This window comes from Scyliorhinus torazame, chromosome 15 (genome assembly GCF_047496885.1).
Source record: "Scyliorhinus torazame isolate Kashiwa2021f chromosome 15, sScyTor2.1, whole genome shotgun sequence".
Classification (NCBI taxonomy): Eukaryota; Metazoa; Chordata; class Chondrichthyes; order Carcharhiniformes; family Scyliorhinidae; genus Scyliorhinus; species Scyliorhinus torazame.
This window is the reverse complement of record NC_092721.1, coordinates 28286380-28303772: the sequence shown is the minus strand read 5'-3', so window position 1 is coordinate 28303772 and position 17393 is coordinate 28286380. Positions and strand designations below refer to the sequence as shown.

Genomic DNA, 17393 nt, shown 5'->3' with positions numbered 1-17393 from the left:
AATGTGCTTACTCATTTTATTTTCGAAAGGGACTGTGAGTCGGAACATCAGGAAGGTGAGTTAGCATTACTGGACTTTAATATCAGAAGGCCGTGGCACTTTTCAATAGCTGCAGTGAAAAAATAACATGTGATTCATTTATGTTATAAATTAACACGGCAGGGAGCTTTTACTAACACCAGACCAGAAATCAATGAGGGGTGGGTGCGTTCATACAGTCTCTGCACATACAGCCGCAACTATGGTACTCCATCTTATTTTAATCACTTGTGCTGGCACGTTTCAAGTATTGATGTATTTTGCCTCTTGGCTCTGTCTAACAGTCTTGTAGGAAATTGCTGCTTTGGCTTTTTGAGTTTAAAGCTATATATGATCTTGTACCTTGGCACTAGTTGAGTTGTACACCACCTGAAACAATGTAGTCATTCAAAATTTTGGAAAAGGTATTTTTCACATTCTTCTGCACTATTCTTGTTCAAGGTTCTTTAATTTTTATGAAGCTTAGAGCATTTACTAAGGCTGAATCCCAAAGTTATCTGATAAGAACAATTTTGAATGCCACTAAGCAATGATCATTGATCATCTCGGTCGGTGTATTAATGATGTGACTTTTGGCCTTAACATGGGCAGTACAATATATATTAATTCAACTAAAACACGGATTTCTTCGGCTTTATTTTCAAAGCAGTCATCAAAACTTTAATCAGTGTCATTGGGAAAGTTAAGATGAATGCATGTACTAAGACTTGGGGAAAATTAAGATAAGAAATGAAACTGGAATAAAATGAAAAGAGCATTGATGAGGGCAGGTGTCTGAAGGGGGTTTTGATATGCAAATGAACATAAGAGTGAGAAAAGCTTGTGTTGACCTATGTCTCATGGGTAAACAATGAGGTATAGAAGTGGAGAGATAATATGCTTAAAAGCTGGATCCACTAGGGTGGGTAACATCAAAGGGAACAAAATGATACATCCATTGCACAATAACTAGAGAAAGGGATACTGTTCATGCAGCCACCATCACAGCCACACCTCGCTGCAGAAAATAGTCTCCCCTGAAAACAACTTATTGCAGAAAGCGCAGCCAGTTAAAATTCAAAACTTATGAGAAGATCACGCCTTTGCTAAAACTGAAGACATTTTCCCTAAATTTGGTCAAATACCCTGTGCGTGGCAATTATCTGCTTGATTTATCTCATGGAGTTATATAATGTTGGATGTTAGTTTGGAACAAGGGGCGTCTCAGTGTTCAGGAACAAAGTTGAGAACAAAGGGGTAACTTCACGTAATACCACGTGTGCATGGCCATTCGTGTAATTAAGTGCATTGTGGTAGTGTATTATAGTCCATCTTGTCATGTGTTTTTTTTTAAGTCAATAAATAGTCTTTACTAGTTGATCACAAAATGACTAGACTATCCTTCCATGGTTGGCATATCTTTTCTTACATGATCCTAAATGGTAAATATACACACTGAAGAACCAATATTCCGAGTAACCCGTCTGGGTTTTGGGTTACCCTCACATTTAACATCAGTGGGGTTTTTAAACACATGGCATCATTATTTGTCAAAGTATATCAACCATATTCCACAGCAATTTCTCCCAAAAGTTAGTGAGATAGCAAAAGGAAATAGCTTATCTATTATTGGGTTCACTACTGCTACATTACTGCTGGCTGGGTGAGTGCGCGACAAATCCATTGCAAAATATCACATTTTAAGCAGACTGTTTAGATCGAGCCTCTGATTATAAACCTCAAGTTGGGGCTAGCTCATATTCATTACGTTATGTTTAAGAGGGATTTTTAAGAAGTAAGACAGTTTTTCACTGCAGTGTTGTACTGTTCCTCCTTATTCACAATAATACTATTCAATATAGTTACACTTTGTTCTAGGTTGGTCTCATCAAATATTAGCCACAGAAATCCGAATATGGCATCAAAGTGACACATTTTTGGTTATTTAAGGTTTAACCCATTAACAGTTGTTTGGTAGCACAGAAGTTGAGTATTGCTGAAAAAAATACATTTTGTTGAAGCTTTTCATCTTGCACTCATCAGAACTGTTATAAGAGTACCAATACGAGGGGAAATAACAACTTCATACTGCATGAGAAGAGATTCACACGGATTATCCCAGGAATGGTAGGCCTAACATACGATGAACGTCTGAGGATCCTGGGATTATATTCATTGGAGTTTAGGAGGTTGAGGGGAGATCTAATAGAAACTTACAAGATAATGAATGGCTTAGATAGGGTGGATGTAGGGAAGTTGTTTCCATTAGCAGGGGAGACTAGGACCCGGGGGCACAGCATTAGAATAAAAGGGAGTCACTTTAGAACAGAGATGAGGAGAAATTTCTTCAGCCAGAGTGGTGGGTCTGTGGAATTCATTGCCACAGAGGGCAGTGAAGGCCGGGACGTTGAATGTCTTTAAGACAGAAGTTGATAAATTCTTGATTTCTCGAGGAATTAAGGGCTATGGAGAGAGAGCGGGTAAATGGAGTTGAAATCAGCCATGATTGAATGGTGGAGTGGACTCGATGGGCTGAATGGCCTTACTTCCACTCCTATGTCTTATGGTCTTATGGCTGATTGGTTGGCAAATGGACTCTGATTGGTAGAGACGTTGCCATGGAGAATGCACAGTTAATGGTGACTGACAGTTAATTGCTAAACATTGTTTGAACATGTAAACTCAGCAGCTTGACTCTGCTTGGTCAACCTATTGCCCTGGGGAATGAACCTGCGAAGGCTGCCACTCATTTTGTTGAGCTGAAACAGGAGCAATGTGTGCACACGTTCTTTCTGTCTACAAAGACCAGGCTCTTTGCTTCCAGTTTGTATAAATGCACCACATTGCAAACCTGACTGACAATATTTAATTGGTTGTTGGTAAAATATTTAGCACAGATATTGTTCAATAACTGAATTACATCTAATGTGTACTCACTGCGTTTTGAGTTTTGCAAGCATGAGCTAGTTGGGTACGATCTGTTCCTTGCCCATTGTGAACAGCAAAAGGGACATTCCGATTGATGCAATCTGATAGTATTTGAGACATGCGGCCTACATATCTAGCAATGAAGATTTGACGCAAATGCTCCACCGCTTGAGAAGCATTTTGAAATTTTGTCTTCTGGCCCAGATTTGTCCATTCAGAGGCAGGTTCAGAGGTAAAAGCCTGGTGCTAAACCCAGGAGCATAAGCTAATCCTTGTCTTGTACTACTAAATCCCTCAAAGAAACCTGTTGAATGCCAGGTATCCTATTGTTTGCTCATCCTCACCCTAGCTGCTTTGACAAACATGCTCAGCCATTCAGGAAGGCCGAGACAAGGACAAAGACATTGACCTGTGTGTGATAACTCACTAATCAGCAGAAAGAACAGATTAAATAATTTACTTTGGCTCTCTGAAGCCTTCAAAGAGATCTGTTTGTCTTCCAACCTCAAAGATTCAGAGACTAAGAAGAGAAAATATTCTGCCATCTGGCGTACAGTTTCCTCAATGGTTATTGTTGTGGCTGCCATGCCAACTGCAACTACCCATTGTAGATTTGCAGTCCTGCCACGCCCAGATGTGAATGGTGGTGGACAATCAAACAACTCACTGGAGGAAGACATTTCACAAGTAACCCCAGTCTCAATGATGGTGGAGCCCAACGCAGCAGTGCAAAAAGACAAGACTGAAGCATTCGCAACAATCTTAGCCAGAAGTGTTGATTGGATGAACCATCGCAGCCTCCCTCCAAAGGCCCCAGCATCACAGATGCCAGTCTTCAGCCAACTCGATTCACCCCACGTGATGTCAAGATATGGTTGAAGGCACTGGATATTGCAACACCTATGGGTTCTGACAATATTCCGACGATAATACTGAAGATTTTTTCTCTAGAACCCGCCACACCCCCGAGCCAAGCTGATCCAGTGCAGTTACAACACTGGCAACTACCCGGTAATGTCAAAATTGCCCAGGTATGTCCTTCTACAAACAGCAAGATAAATCCAACCTGGCCAATTACCACCCTAACAGTTTACATTCAATCATTAGTAAGGTGATGGAAGGGGGTCAAATGCAACTAGCTCAGCAATAACCTGCTCACTGGCGCTCCTTCCGGGTTCCGCCAGGGTGACTCAGCTCCTGACCTTGGTTCAAACATGGACAAAAGAGCTGAATTAGAGGTGTGGTGAGAATGACTGCCCTTGACATCAAAACAGCATTTGATTGAGTGTGGCCTCAAGGAGCTCCAGCTATACTGGAGTCAATGGGAATCGGGGGAGGGAACCCTCCCCTGGTTGGAGTTATAACTTTTTTTTTAAATTTGGAGTACCCAATTATTTTTTTTTCTAATTAAAGGGCAATTTATCGTGGCCAGTCCACCGATCCTGCACATCTTTTGGGTTTTGGGGGTGAAACCCACACAGACACGGGGAGAATGTGCAAACTCCACACGGACAGTGACCCAGGTCCGCGATTCAAACCCAGGTTCTCAGGGTGGTAGGCAGCAATGCTAACCACTGTAGCACCGTACTGCCCCGGTTGGAGTCATACCTGATACAAAGGAAATTGGTTATGGTCATTGTGACGTGTTGAGTGTTCTGGATCACAAACAGGTCACCAACACTGTGAACTCTATTTTATTATAAGGTTAACTATATTAACATACTTGAACTGTGGGTTAATGCAATACCAGCTTTAACTGTTGACTCTTGCCTAATCCTAACCAGGTGATGCACTCAGCACATGGTGAATGTCTGTGTTGCAGGCTGTGAGCCCTGTGCTCCGAGCTGGCTGCTACTAGAATGAGCGGGAACTCTCCTGTCCCCTGTCTTTATAGTGCGTGTGCTCTCACTGGTGATTGGCTGCGGTGTTGTGTATGCTGATTGGTCCCATTGCATGTCCATCAGTGTGTGTGTGCGTGTCTGCACCATGATATACTGGTGTATATTATGACATCCCTTTTATATAAAGAACATGTGCCTGCGTGACAATAAATATTGTGTAGTGAATGTGCCTGACTATGTGTGTGCGTGTTATTTACATGACTGTGTACATGAGGCTAATATATTTACACGGGAAGGTGCCTGGTGCCGAGAAATAGGGTGTCACACCAACAACGAAATGAACATTATATACAAACTACTGGAACGATGAAACAGGATACCAGAACAGATCAAAGAGTCCAACATCGTAAAACTCATAAGTCAAGTCTCTGAGGTGGGTGACGAATTCTGGTTGACCGCCTCAAGGGTGGGTCAGGAGCCACCGGCTGAGGATCGGGCTGGGCCATGGCTGAGTGAGAAGGATGCAGAGTATTCGGAATCTCCACATAGTCCAGGTTGGGGACAACAGGAGAGCGTGACACCGGTGGAGGATCACGTAGCGAGCGTGGAACGAGACGAAGGGCACGCCGATTAAGGTGGCGAATGGAACCATCTGGCAGACGATCCAGGAAAGAGCGTGAAGACACCTGCCGAAGAACCACAGCAGTTGCAGACCAGCCACCCTCCGGAAGATGGATGCGGACGTTGTCATCCGGCGCCAGAGCAGGGAGATCAGTCGCCCGAGCATCATGCGCCGCCTTGTGTTGTGCACGAGGCTGTTGCATCCGCTGAAGGACCGGAACGTGGTCGAGGTCTGGGACGTGAATGGACGGCACCGTGGTCCTGAGGGTGCAACCCATGAGCAGCTGGGCTGGCGACAGGCCCGTGGAGAGTGGGGCCGAACGATAGGCCAGCAAGGCAAGGTAGAAGTCGGATCCTGCATCGGCAGCCTTGCAGAGGAGCTGTTTGACGATGTGGACGCCGTTTTCCGCTTTGCCATTGGATTGGGGGTGCAGGGAAATGGATGTCACATGCACAAAGTTGTACCTGCTGGCGAAGTTGGGCCATTCCTGGTTCACGAAGCAGGGGCCATTGTCCGACATCACAGTGAGTGGGATGCCGTGACGAGCAAAGGTCTCCTTGCAGGCAAGGATGACCGCCGATGATGTGATGTTGTGCAGGCGCACGACCTCCGGGTAATTCGAAAAATAGTCTACAATCAGAACATAGTCCCTGCCGAGCGCATGGAACAGGTCAACGCCTACCTTAGACCAAGGGGATGTGACCAACTCATGGTGCTGTAGGGTCTCACGTGGTTGGGCCGGCTGGAACCGCTGACAGGTAGGGCAGTTGAGCACTGTGTTGGCGATGTCCTCATTGATGCCAGGTCAGTACACAGCCTCTCGGGCCCTCCGTCGGCACCTCTCCATGCCAAGATGGCCCCCGTGTAGCTGTTCCAAAATGAGCTGGCGCATGATGTGCGGGATCACGATGCGGTCCAGCTTCAGGAGGACACCATCGACTACTGCCAGATCATCTCTGATATTGTAGAACTGCGGGCATTGGCCCTTGAGCCACCCGTCTGTCATGTGGCGCATGACACGCTGTAGAAGGGGATCAGCCACAGTCTCGCGGCGATGGTGGATAAGGCGTTTATCCGTGGCCAGCAGATTGGAGGCCGTGAAGGCCACCTGGGGGTCATGACACGTGATGCATATGCAACGGGGGCCCATGATGAGGCCTCATCGCGTTGCAGGAGCACCGCCCCAATGTCGGATTGGCTGGCATCCGTTGAAATTTTTGTTTGCTTCGTGGGATCAAAAAATGCCAATACCGGGGCCGTGGTAAGCTTGGTCTTAAGCTCCTCCCATTCGCGCTCGTGGGTGGGAAGCCATTGGAAATCTGTCGTCTTCCTGACCAGGTTCCGGAGAGCTGTGGTATGGGACGCGAGGTTGGGGATGAACTTCCCCAGGAGGTTGACCATGCCCAAAAATCGGAGGACCGCCTTCTTATCCGCTGGCTTCTGCATGGCCGTGATGGTTGCCACCTTGTCCGCATCCGGCCGCACACCCAACCAGGAGATGTGGTCCCCTAGGATCTTGAGTTCCGTCTGGCCGAAGGAACATTTGGTTCTGTTGAGGCGAAGGCCTTGATCCCGTATTCGTTTGAAAATGCGCTGGAGGCGACTGATATGCTCCTGCGGGGTGGTGGACCAAATGATGATGTCGTCAACATAGACACGCACACCCTCAATGCCCTCCATTATTTGCTCCATGATCCTGTGGAATACTTCTGATGCCGATATAATCCCAAATGGCATCCTGTTGTAGCAGTATCTGCCAAACGGGGTATTAAAGGTACACAGCTTTCTGCTGGACCTGGCTCGTTGAATTTGCCAGAAACCTTTCGAGGCGTCAAGTTTGGTGAAGATGTTGGCCCGAGCCATCTTGCGCTTGGGGATAGGGTAATGGGCTCCTCATTATGTTGTGATTCAGATCCTTTGGGTCAATGCAGATCCGGAGATCGCCGGAGGGCTTCTTGACGCACACCTTGGAACTGACCCTGTGGGTTGGTTCCGCCACTCTGGAGAGCACTCCTTGGTCCTGGAGGTCCTGCAGCTGCTGCTTGAGGCGGTCCTTGAGGGGTGCTGGGACTCTGCGAGGTGCATGAACCACAGGCATGGCGTCTTGTTTGAGCAGGATTTTGTAAGTGTATGAAAGCGTGCCCATGCCTTCGAAAACGTCGCGGTGCTGGTCGATGATAGCATTGAGTCCGCATCCTGGAAGGCAGACGTGTCCTCTGGAGAGAGAGAGAGTGTACTCATTGAACGAGGTTTAGGAGTTTGCACGACTGTGCGCCTAGCACAGAGTCCTTCGAAGAACCCACGATCTCGAAGGGAACATGGCTTTTCGCGAGTTGTGCGTCACTTCGAGTTGGCATGAACCGGTAGCAGGAATGATGTTGCCATTGTAGTCCACTAGTTGGCAGGTCGACGGAAGAATGGTTGGTTTAACCCCTCGGGTCTGAAAGGCTGACCACGCTAGGAGATTAGCGGAAGCACCAGTGTCCAGGCGGAATCGTATCTGGGATCGGTTGACCACCACTCATCGTCTGGATCAATGCTGTGCACCGACAGCGGCTGGTGGTTTTGATTCGGGGACAGCCGGTTCATTGATATAACAGCGACTCGAAAAGGCTCCTTCGGGTCCTCGGTGTCACTGGTCTGCGGGAAGTCAGAATCGGACTCGGTTTGGGCGTAGGTAACTGCTTGTTGCAGGGTTCTTCGGAGGTTTATGTCATTTCCTGGTTCAATTTGAGGCATTGTGCTGTCATTCCAGGTGAAGGAAGGTTGTTTTACAGCTTTAAAATAGTTTTTCTTTGATTTGGGATGTTTCCCCTGAAAATGGGCGTGGTCCGGCGCCTCTGACGTCATGACGCGCGTGACGTAGCACATAGGAGGCGTTTGCACATGCACAGATCACGGTTCCTTTACTGATGGCCGTTTTCGTGATTGCGCATGTGTGGCGTCGCGCAACTGCGCAAGTGCAGTCCCTTTAGAAAGATGGCCGCCGACCAAAATCATTCTCTGCTCCGGGATTTCAGCCTCGAGATGAGTACTGGCGCTTCTCTTACCTTTCCTTGCTGGTTGGAGTGTGTTTTCCTCACAGTATTTGCCGAATTTGACCAGGACTGCCTGGAAGTCGCTCCTGTTTTGCCCCTTGGAGAACTTGAATTTTTAAAAAGATTTCTTCTGCTCTGGCACCGGCGATGGTGAGGAGAAGCTCTGTTTTTTCAGGATCGGCCAGGTCTTCTAGTTCGGCTGCCAACAGGAAGATTTCAAACTTTTGCCGGAATGCCCGCCAGTTTTCACGGAGATCGCCGTGGCACTGGAGCTGCTGCGGAACCCGGATCTTGAACATCTTGCTTGGGTATCGTTGCTGGTTGTCACTGTACGCTGAGGTGCCGGTGATGCAGAGCGGCGGCGGCGGGTTGATGTTCTCCATACTTCAGGATGCCGGAATGCTGATTAGTTGCAGGTGGGTCTCAGAAGTGCTAGTATGCAACTACTCCTTGTACCATGATGTGTTGGGTGTTCTGGATCACAAACAGGTCACCAACACTGGAAGTGGTGCAACTCTATTTTATTAGAAGGTTAACTATAGTAACATACTTGAACTGTGGGTAAATGCAATACCAGCTTTAACTGTTGACCCTTGCCTAGTCCTAACCAGGTGATGCACTCAGCACATGGTGAATGTCTGTGTTGCAGGCTGTGAGCTCTGTGCTCCGAGCTGGTTGCTACTAGAATGAGCGGGAACTCTCCTGTCCCCTGTCTTTATAGTGCGTGTGCTCTCACTGGTGATTGGCTGCGGTGTTGTGTATGCTGATTGGTCCCACTGCATGTCCATCAGTGTGTGTGTGTGTATCTGCACCATGATATACTGATGTATATTATGACACATTTGAGGTCAATTATCTCAGCTCCATGATATCACAGCAGGAGTCCCTTAGGACAATGTCCTCAACCTAACCATCTTCAGGTGCTTCATCAATGACCTTCCTTAAATCACAAAGCCAGAAATGGAGACGTTCACTGAAGACTGAACAATGTTCAGCACCATTATAGCTCCTCCAAGACTGGAGCAGTTCATGCCCAAATGCAGCAAGACCACAACAATATCTAGACTTGGGCTGACAAGAGGTAAGTAGTATTTGCCTCACGCAAATGCCAGGCAATGATTATCTCAAACAAGGGAAAATCTAATCATCACCCCTTGACATTCAATAGCATTACCATCGCTTGATCCCTGACTATCAATATTCTGTGGGTTGCCAGAAACTGAATTGGACTAGCCATATAAGCACTGTGGCTACAAGAGCAGATCAGAAGCTCGGAATCCTGTGGTAAGAAACTCGCCCCTTAATCCCCAAAGCTTCTCCACCACCTACAAGGCACAAGTCAGGAGTGTGATAGAATACTCTCTGTTTGCCTGGATAAGTGAAGCTCCAACAACACTCAAGAAGCTCAACACGATCCAGGGCAAAGCAGCCGGCTTGATCAACACCCCTTCCACAAACACACAATCCCTCCACCATCGCACAGTAGCAACAGTGCAGTAACTCCAAGGCTCCTTAGGCAGCACCTTCCAAACCTTTGGCCACCACCATGTAGAAAGACAGGGGAAGCAGACACATGGGAACACCATCACCTGGAAGTTCCCCTCCATGTCATTGACCATTAATTCTGTAACATTGTAATTAAGTGTAAATGATAAAGTTTACTGAACAGAGTATCAATGAACGTTTTGTTCCCCGAAAGACAGATCATATAATGAACAAATTCAGGGTTGCTGAGGCTTTGATTTGTACCTGGTTTCCTGGTGGACGTTATAAATAAATAAGTAATCTTTATTGTCACAAGTAGGCTTACATTAACATTGCAATGAAGTTACTGTGAAAAGCCCCTCCGGCGCTGTTCGAGTACATGGAGGGAGAATTCACAATTCTCAGCTGGTATGGGAATTGAATTTGCGCTGCTGGATTGTTCACCATCACAAACCAGCTGTCTAGCCTACTGAGCTAAACCAGCCCTGTGGGCTGCAGTGGGCGGATGCTCCAATTGCCCTCTGCTGTGGCACAGCCTTCCAAGACACTAATCCACAGACAAATTTAAGTGAGACCTTCCTTGCATGCAAGTGCTTGTGAGTGGGTATCCACATGTTGGGAACGTACACCAGTGGTGTCACTCTAACCTCATACATCTCTCCATCCACTCTCCTGCAAACATAAAATAGATTTCCCAACCCGTCAAACGAATCTTCTGGTCTTGCCAAAGACGAGCCCCTGTGACGGGTTCCCTGGCAGCGAGGCGGGCAAGCAAAGCAAAACAGCATCGACCTCGATGTGACCGAAAAATCCGGCCAGCGATCAAAAGGAAGCTTCCTCTGCCACCGGAAAACATGCCACGGGGGAGAGGGAGGAGTGGAAAATCCCAGGTGTAGAGTTGACCAAACAAAGGAGCTTTGGCCTCAACAGAATATCCTCAACACAAAATAATGAAAATCCACATTCAGACGAAGTTACACCAACCTCGAGCTCCGTACAAGAAAATCGATCCCTCAGTGTGGTATCACTTCAAGGACATCTCTGCAGTTCCTACTGGCAATAATGTCAAAAGAAAGACTTGCATTTATATAGCACCCTTCACATTTCAAAGCATTTTTCAGTCAGTGAAGTACTTTTTTTGAAATGTAGTCATTATTTTAATAGATAATCCGATGCTGCGGCATTGATTGAGTGATAAATATTGACCAGTGTATCAGAAATAACTCCAACTTTTCTACAAAATGGTGCGGCCTGAAACACCAGGGGCGGGATTCTCCCCTACCCGGCGGGGCGGGCGGTCCTGGCGCCGAGGTGTGGCGTGAACCACTCCGGCGCCGGGCCACCCGGAATCCTCCGCACGTTCAGGGGCTAGGCCGGTGCCGGCGGGGTTGGCGCTGTGCCAACCAGCGCGGAAGGGGCTTGGCAACACGGCAACCGGTGCCGAAAGGGCCTCCGCCATCCGGCGCGAGTTGGTGCATGTGCGGGAGCGCCAGCATGTGCTGGCGTCATCCCAGCGCATGCGCAGGGGGGTTCGTCTCCACATCAGCCATGGCGAAGGTCCACAGAAGCCAGTGCGGCGGGAAAGAGTGCCCCCCACGGCGCAGGCCCACCCGCGGATTAGTGGGCCCCGATCGCGGGCCAGGCAACCGTGGGGGCACCCTCCCGGGGCCAAATCCCCCGCGCCCCCCCGAGGCCGCCCACAGAGCCAGGTCCCGCCGGTAAGTACCAGGTCTAATTTACGCCGGCGGGACCAGCCTAAAACGGGCGGCCACTCGGCCCATCGCGGGCTGGAGAATCGCCACGGGGGCTGCTGCCAGCGGCTGCCGACCGGCGCAACGCACTCCCCGCCCCTGCCAAAATCCCGGCGCTGGAGATTTCGGCAGCTGCCGGGGCCGGGATTCACGCCGTCCCCCGGCGATTCACGCCGTCCCCTGGCGATTCTCCGGCACAGCGGGGGATCGTAGAATCCCGCCGCAAATCGGATCCCAGTTTAATATCTCATCCAATAGTTGGTGCAGCACCTCATCAGTGTGCACTGTGCTGTCAACCTAGATCATCATCCTAGATTGCTCAGACTTGTGGACGAGAAGGAAGAGAGTTACCGACTGAACCACAGCCGAAAAAGCAATTGCAGCCGACGCGAATGTAGCCCAACGATAACTAGAGCCAGGTCTGGGACTTAAATTTTACTTGGGTGGATACAGTTGCTTCATAGCTCCAGGGCCCCAGGTTCGATTCCCGGCTTGGGTTGCCGTCTGTGCGGAGTCTGCACGTTCTTCCGTGTCAGCGTAGGCGTCTTCCGGGTGCCATGGTTTCCTCCTACAAGTCCCGAAAGACGAGCTTGTTAGGAGAATTGGACATTCTGAATTCTCCCTCAGTGTACACGAACAGGTGCCAGAGTGCGGCAACTAGCGGATTTTCACAGGAACATCATTGCAGCGTTAATGTAAGCCTACTTGTGACAATAATAAAGATTATTATAGTCATGCCCACTTTATCCACTGAAAGCAGCGGAAAGCCTCCCAGAAGGAACAGCCCTTGTTCAAGTTATTACTGGTATAGTTGAGGCGATAGCCATCTTATTTCTGTTCCCCCAAACTGCCCAAAAGGAGGCAAATCGAGAAATATTCCAGACCTGGATTGTGGTGAAAATTGTAGCATTGAAGCTCCAAAGGTTTCGTTCTTCGTTTCGCACATTCACATCAAATCTTGGGAGACCCAAATTCCAAATAAGTTAAAAGCAAAATATTGTGGATGCTGGAAATCTATAATAAAAACAGAAAATACCCAACAGCATCTGGCAGCATCTGTGCATTGAGAAATAGAGTTAATGTTTCGAGTCGATCATCCCTCTTCTTCACCAGTTTCTGAAGGAGAATCATATTCGACTCAAAGCTATTTCTTCCTCCATAGATTCTGCTGGACATATATTTCCAGCATTTTCTGTTTGTATTCCAAATAGGTTTGCAGCTCATATCCCTCAAACAAATTTAGCCACAGCTATAAAAGACATACTAACAATGCTTAAGAAGCCATCATTATCATTGGAAACTCATTGGCACAGCTTTTAAGTCGCAATTAATAACATGAAACAACCTACATTGGAAGTCATAAGTCTTTCCCTATCGTAAAAAGTCACTTCCATATTAAAGGATACAAAGACCCACTATGTCTTTCCCATGCAGTTACCCTTTAAAAAGGAATGCAACTACACCAAAGGAAATGAATCATTATAATGGAATCAGGAACCGCAATAGTTAAAGCAAAATGAATCAGGTTCAATTTGTAGTAAAAACCAGGAGCAGAAATAAATGTCAAACTTCAACAAGGCTAGAACTAGCATTAGCAGAAACACTGAACAAGGTGCTGTCTTAGGCACAATGAGCCTAAGATGAGGGAAGAGAGTAGAATCTTGTCTCTAAGCTGCCAGGAATCAAAATAAAACTCCTTGGGACTCTGAAAAGCATTCCACTGTGATAGGATCCAATCACCACCGGTGACTAGGCAGAGTATAGCCGTTTGGGCCCATTCATTGGCCACCAGCCAATCAATCAAACCGAGTCCAGCCCAAACTCTCTCTCTGGTGCCAACAAGCCTGAAGCCTCCTGTTCAAACTGTTATGGGCCAGGGTTTAAAGAACCCCAAAGTACATCATGGAGTTCACCTGACCCACAACTTTTAATAGATTGTGGTATGGGTACGAATGGAATTCCTTTATCCCAATCCTCTGGATAATCTTGACAATAAGCCCTCAACATTGTCTTTAATGTCTGATGCCACTTTTATAATGCTCCCTGTGATTTTGGATGGTACGCAGTTGATTTAAATTGTTTTATCCCCAAGATATCCATAACTTCTTTGAATAACCTTGAGGTAAAATTTGATCCTTGATCCGATTGTATTTCTGTGGGTAGTCCATAGTGAGTAAAAAATTTAAGTAATCCTCCACAATCTTATTAGCTATAGTATTACGTAGTGGAATGGCCTCTGGAAACCTAGTAGTTTCCCTATCACTTGACATGTGTGACATCATAGTCAAAATTTAACTACATCTTTATGTGGTCCAGGCCACTAAAAATGTTTCTGGATTTTAGCTTGAGTTTTCCTTATCCCCAAATGACCTCCCACTGGTACTTCATGTGCAACTCTCAACACCTCCTTTCTGTCCCCTACCGGCCATACTACATGATGAACTTCTGCCCACTTTTCATCCGTCTGCATATGTAAAGGTCTCCGTTTTCTCATTAAAACATCACTTTTACGGTAATAACACTCTGGTATACACTCAGATTCCTCTTCCGCTTATGCTTTCTGATACATCCGTTTTATTTCTATATCTTTTTGCTGTAACTCCGCCAATTTTCCTGAACTAAAAATATCCATCTCATCCTCCACCTGTTCTTGTTCTTTTTCAACCATCTGATCAAAAATCATTTCGGATAATTGCACTTCAACGTCATCTTCACTCTTTGATTTCACCTCTCGTCTTAATCTGTGACTTTGCGACCTTGTTACTACACAATCTGGAAAAATCCCAGGATATTCGTCCTTCAACACTTCTGTTGTCTGATTTTCCACTGGCTTATCAGCCACAGTAGGCATCACTCCCACCTGCGATCCAGCTATATCATTACCCAAGATAAGCTGTATTCCTGGACAAGATAGTTTCTCTATTACTCCTACTACCACTTCACCACTCTTCACTGGACTTTCCAACCTTACCTTATCTAGTTGAACACTACTCCTCTCACCCTGAATTCCACATATTACCACCTTTTCTGGCAACATTCTACCCAAACTTCATAACTCCTCATCTCTTACCATTAAAGATTGACTATCTCCCATATCTCTTAAAATTGTGACTTATTTACCTGCTCCTCCTGATACACATGAGTAAACTTTACCCACACAAGTAAATTCTTTAAAGAGATCTGGCACCTTCTTATCAATCATCTCTTGATCAGGCTGTACAATCTTTTGCAGCTCCTTCGCTTCACTTGGGATTTTCTTTACCATTCTAATAAACCCCACTGTCTCATCCTGTTTTACCACATCAGCCTCCCCAGTGCTTTTCTTCAACCACCAACACTGTGACTTTACATGGCCTAGTTTATTACAGTGAAAACATTTGAAATTTTTTATTTCTTTTTCACTCTCCTGGATTTCTTTTTTAATCTGAGGTACACTCTCCTTATTATCGCCCATCAGATCACCTTTACCTTTACCACTTTCTATCCCTCACAGGCTGAAACTGATGTCGGAAACCAAGCTTTGATTTACGAACTAATTCATAATCATCTGCCATTTCTGCTGCGAATCTGGCAGTTTTAACCTTCTGCTCTTCCACATGAGTTCTCACTACATCCAGAATTGAATTTTTAAACTCCTCCAAAAGCATAATTTCTCCGAGAGCTTCATACGTTTGGTCTATTTTTAAAGCCTTTATTCACCTATCAAAATTACTCTGTTTGAGCCTTTCAAACTCCATGTATGTTTGACCAAATTCGTTCCTTAAATTTCTAAACTTTTGTCTGTAGGCTTCAGGCACTAGTTCATATGTATCCAAGATGAATTTTGTCACCTCCTCATACGACCCAGATACCTCCTCCGGTAGTGATGCAAACACTTCACTAGCCCTACCTATCAGCTTTGTGTGAATCAGTAATACCCACATGTCCTGTGGCCATTTCATTTCATCAAACAGGGGCTGTTTAGCACAGGGCTAAATCGCCGGCTTTGAAAGCAGAGCAAGGCAGGCCAGCAGCACGGTTCGATTCCCGTAACAGCCTCCCCGAACAGGTGCCGGAATGTGGCGACTAGGGGCTTTTCACAGTAACTTCATTTGAAGTCTACTTGTGACAATAAGCGATTTTCATTTCATTTTCATTTCATTGTTCAGCTCATTTCTCAAATGAAATGAAAAACGCTTCTACCTCCCTCTTGTTATACCTTGGCAATGCTTGGACATATTTAAATAGATTCCCACCAAGCCTTCGACTATGCCGCTCTTTCTCACTATCCTCATCCCTATCCGCCAACTGTATGTTTCCCTTTACTTTGCCAATTTTAAATGTAATTTTTAAGGCCATTTTCTGAATTCAAACTCACTCTCTTTATTTTTTTCCCTGATCTGTATCTCCCTTTCTCTTTCTTTTTGTTCTGCTTGGGCTATTCTTTCTGTTTTCCTTCTTCTCTCTCTTTTTCCTCTCTTTTGTATTCAAGCTGCTTTAATTCTTTCTTATGTTCCATTTGTTTAATTTGTAACTGAATTTTTGCCATTTCCAATGAGTCAAACTGTATCTCGGGCAACTTTAAAGGCTTTGCCACTGCCATAATGACCTCATCTTTTCGCATTTTGTCAGGTAATGTTAACTGCAATGTTTTTGCCAAATCTAACAGTCTGCTTTTAGTCTCTGTCCGTAAGGTACTGCGTGTGATCGTCTCCACCCCCAAAATCTTCAGAGTCTCTGAAAGAGCCATTGTCCACAACACACTCCTTACTTAAACTAAACTTCACAGTAACTTCATTGCAGTTTTAATATAGGCCTACTTGTGACAATAAAGATTATTACCACACCTGAAAAGCAACCACAATATGCTCACCCCTCACTGTCTTTAAGGTCACAAAGCCAATCCAATAGATAGACTTTTATCCCGGATGAGTCCCTAATTTGTTATGGGCCAGGGTTTAGAGAATCCCAAAGTGTGTGATGGAGTTCATCTGACCCACAACTTTGAATAGATTTATGGTATGGGGAGCACACTGCCCACTCTACAGGTGTGGTACAGCAGAAATGGAAAAGTATTTTTCTAAAGCAAAACAATATTTATTGTATGAACTCAAGTTAACCTTTTTAAAACATAGTGAACATTTTAGCAACCATTAATTTAAACACAACCCCCAAAGAATACAACACTAAGTAATTCTTAATAACTTCCCTAACAACATCCAGAAGACAAAAGAAACACCTTTTAACAGAAGCACATTAGGTTTACATTCACTACTGAGAACATTTAAAATTCTGAATTCACCAAATAATCAAGAGATAGTCTTTTGATGGCAGAGAGAACAGCAGTACACCTGCTTGGTCTTGCTTCAGCTCCAACACTGAAATCGAAACTAGAACACACCCTGCAGCAAGCAGCCTAAAACAAAATGTAAAAAGCTGACAGACAGCCCAGCTCCACCCACACTCTGACATCACTGATAAACACCCATTTCTTAAAGGTACATTTCTTAAACACACATTTCTTAAATGTACTCTCACATGGCAAAACCAGCTGAAACTAATATTCTCTCTGGTAACCTCTAAATTCTGGTGCCTGACTTAAAGATACATGTTCATTAATCATCACTGGATCAAAAATAAAGGCGGCAAAATAAAAGAAAGGAGAAATAAGGGAATAAACAGGAAGGACTCTTACGTAGGAAATTCAGAGAACGGGGCTTGGCACATTTAG

General features: G+C 45.8%; 1 long non-coding RNA gene across 1 annotated transcript in view; it reads left to right on the top strand.

The window, feature by feature from the left end:
* Nucleotides 1-211: 211 nt before the first annotated feature.
* Nucleotides 212-17393, top strand: part of LOC140391373 (uncharacterized) — a 79457-nt gene continuing 62275 nt past the window's right edge. Inside the window, exon 1 of the long non-coding RNA XR_011935021.1 lies at nt 212-244. This is a non-coding gene — a long non-coding RNA (uncharacterized lncRNA). The remainder of the gene's footprint in view (nt 245-17393) is intronic.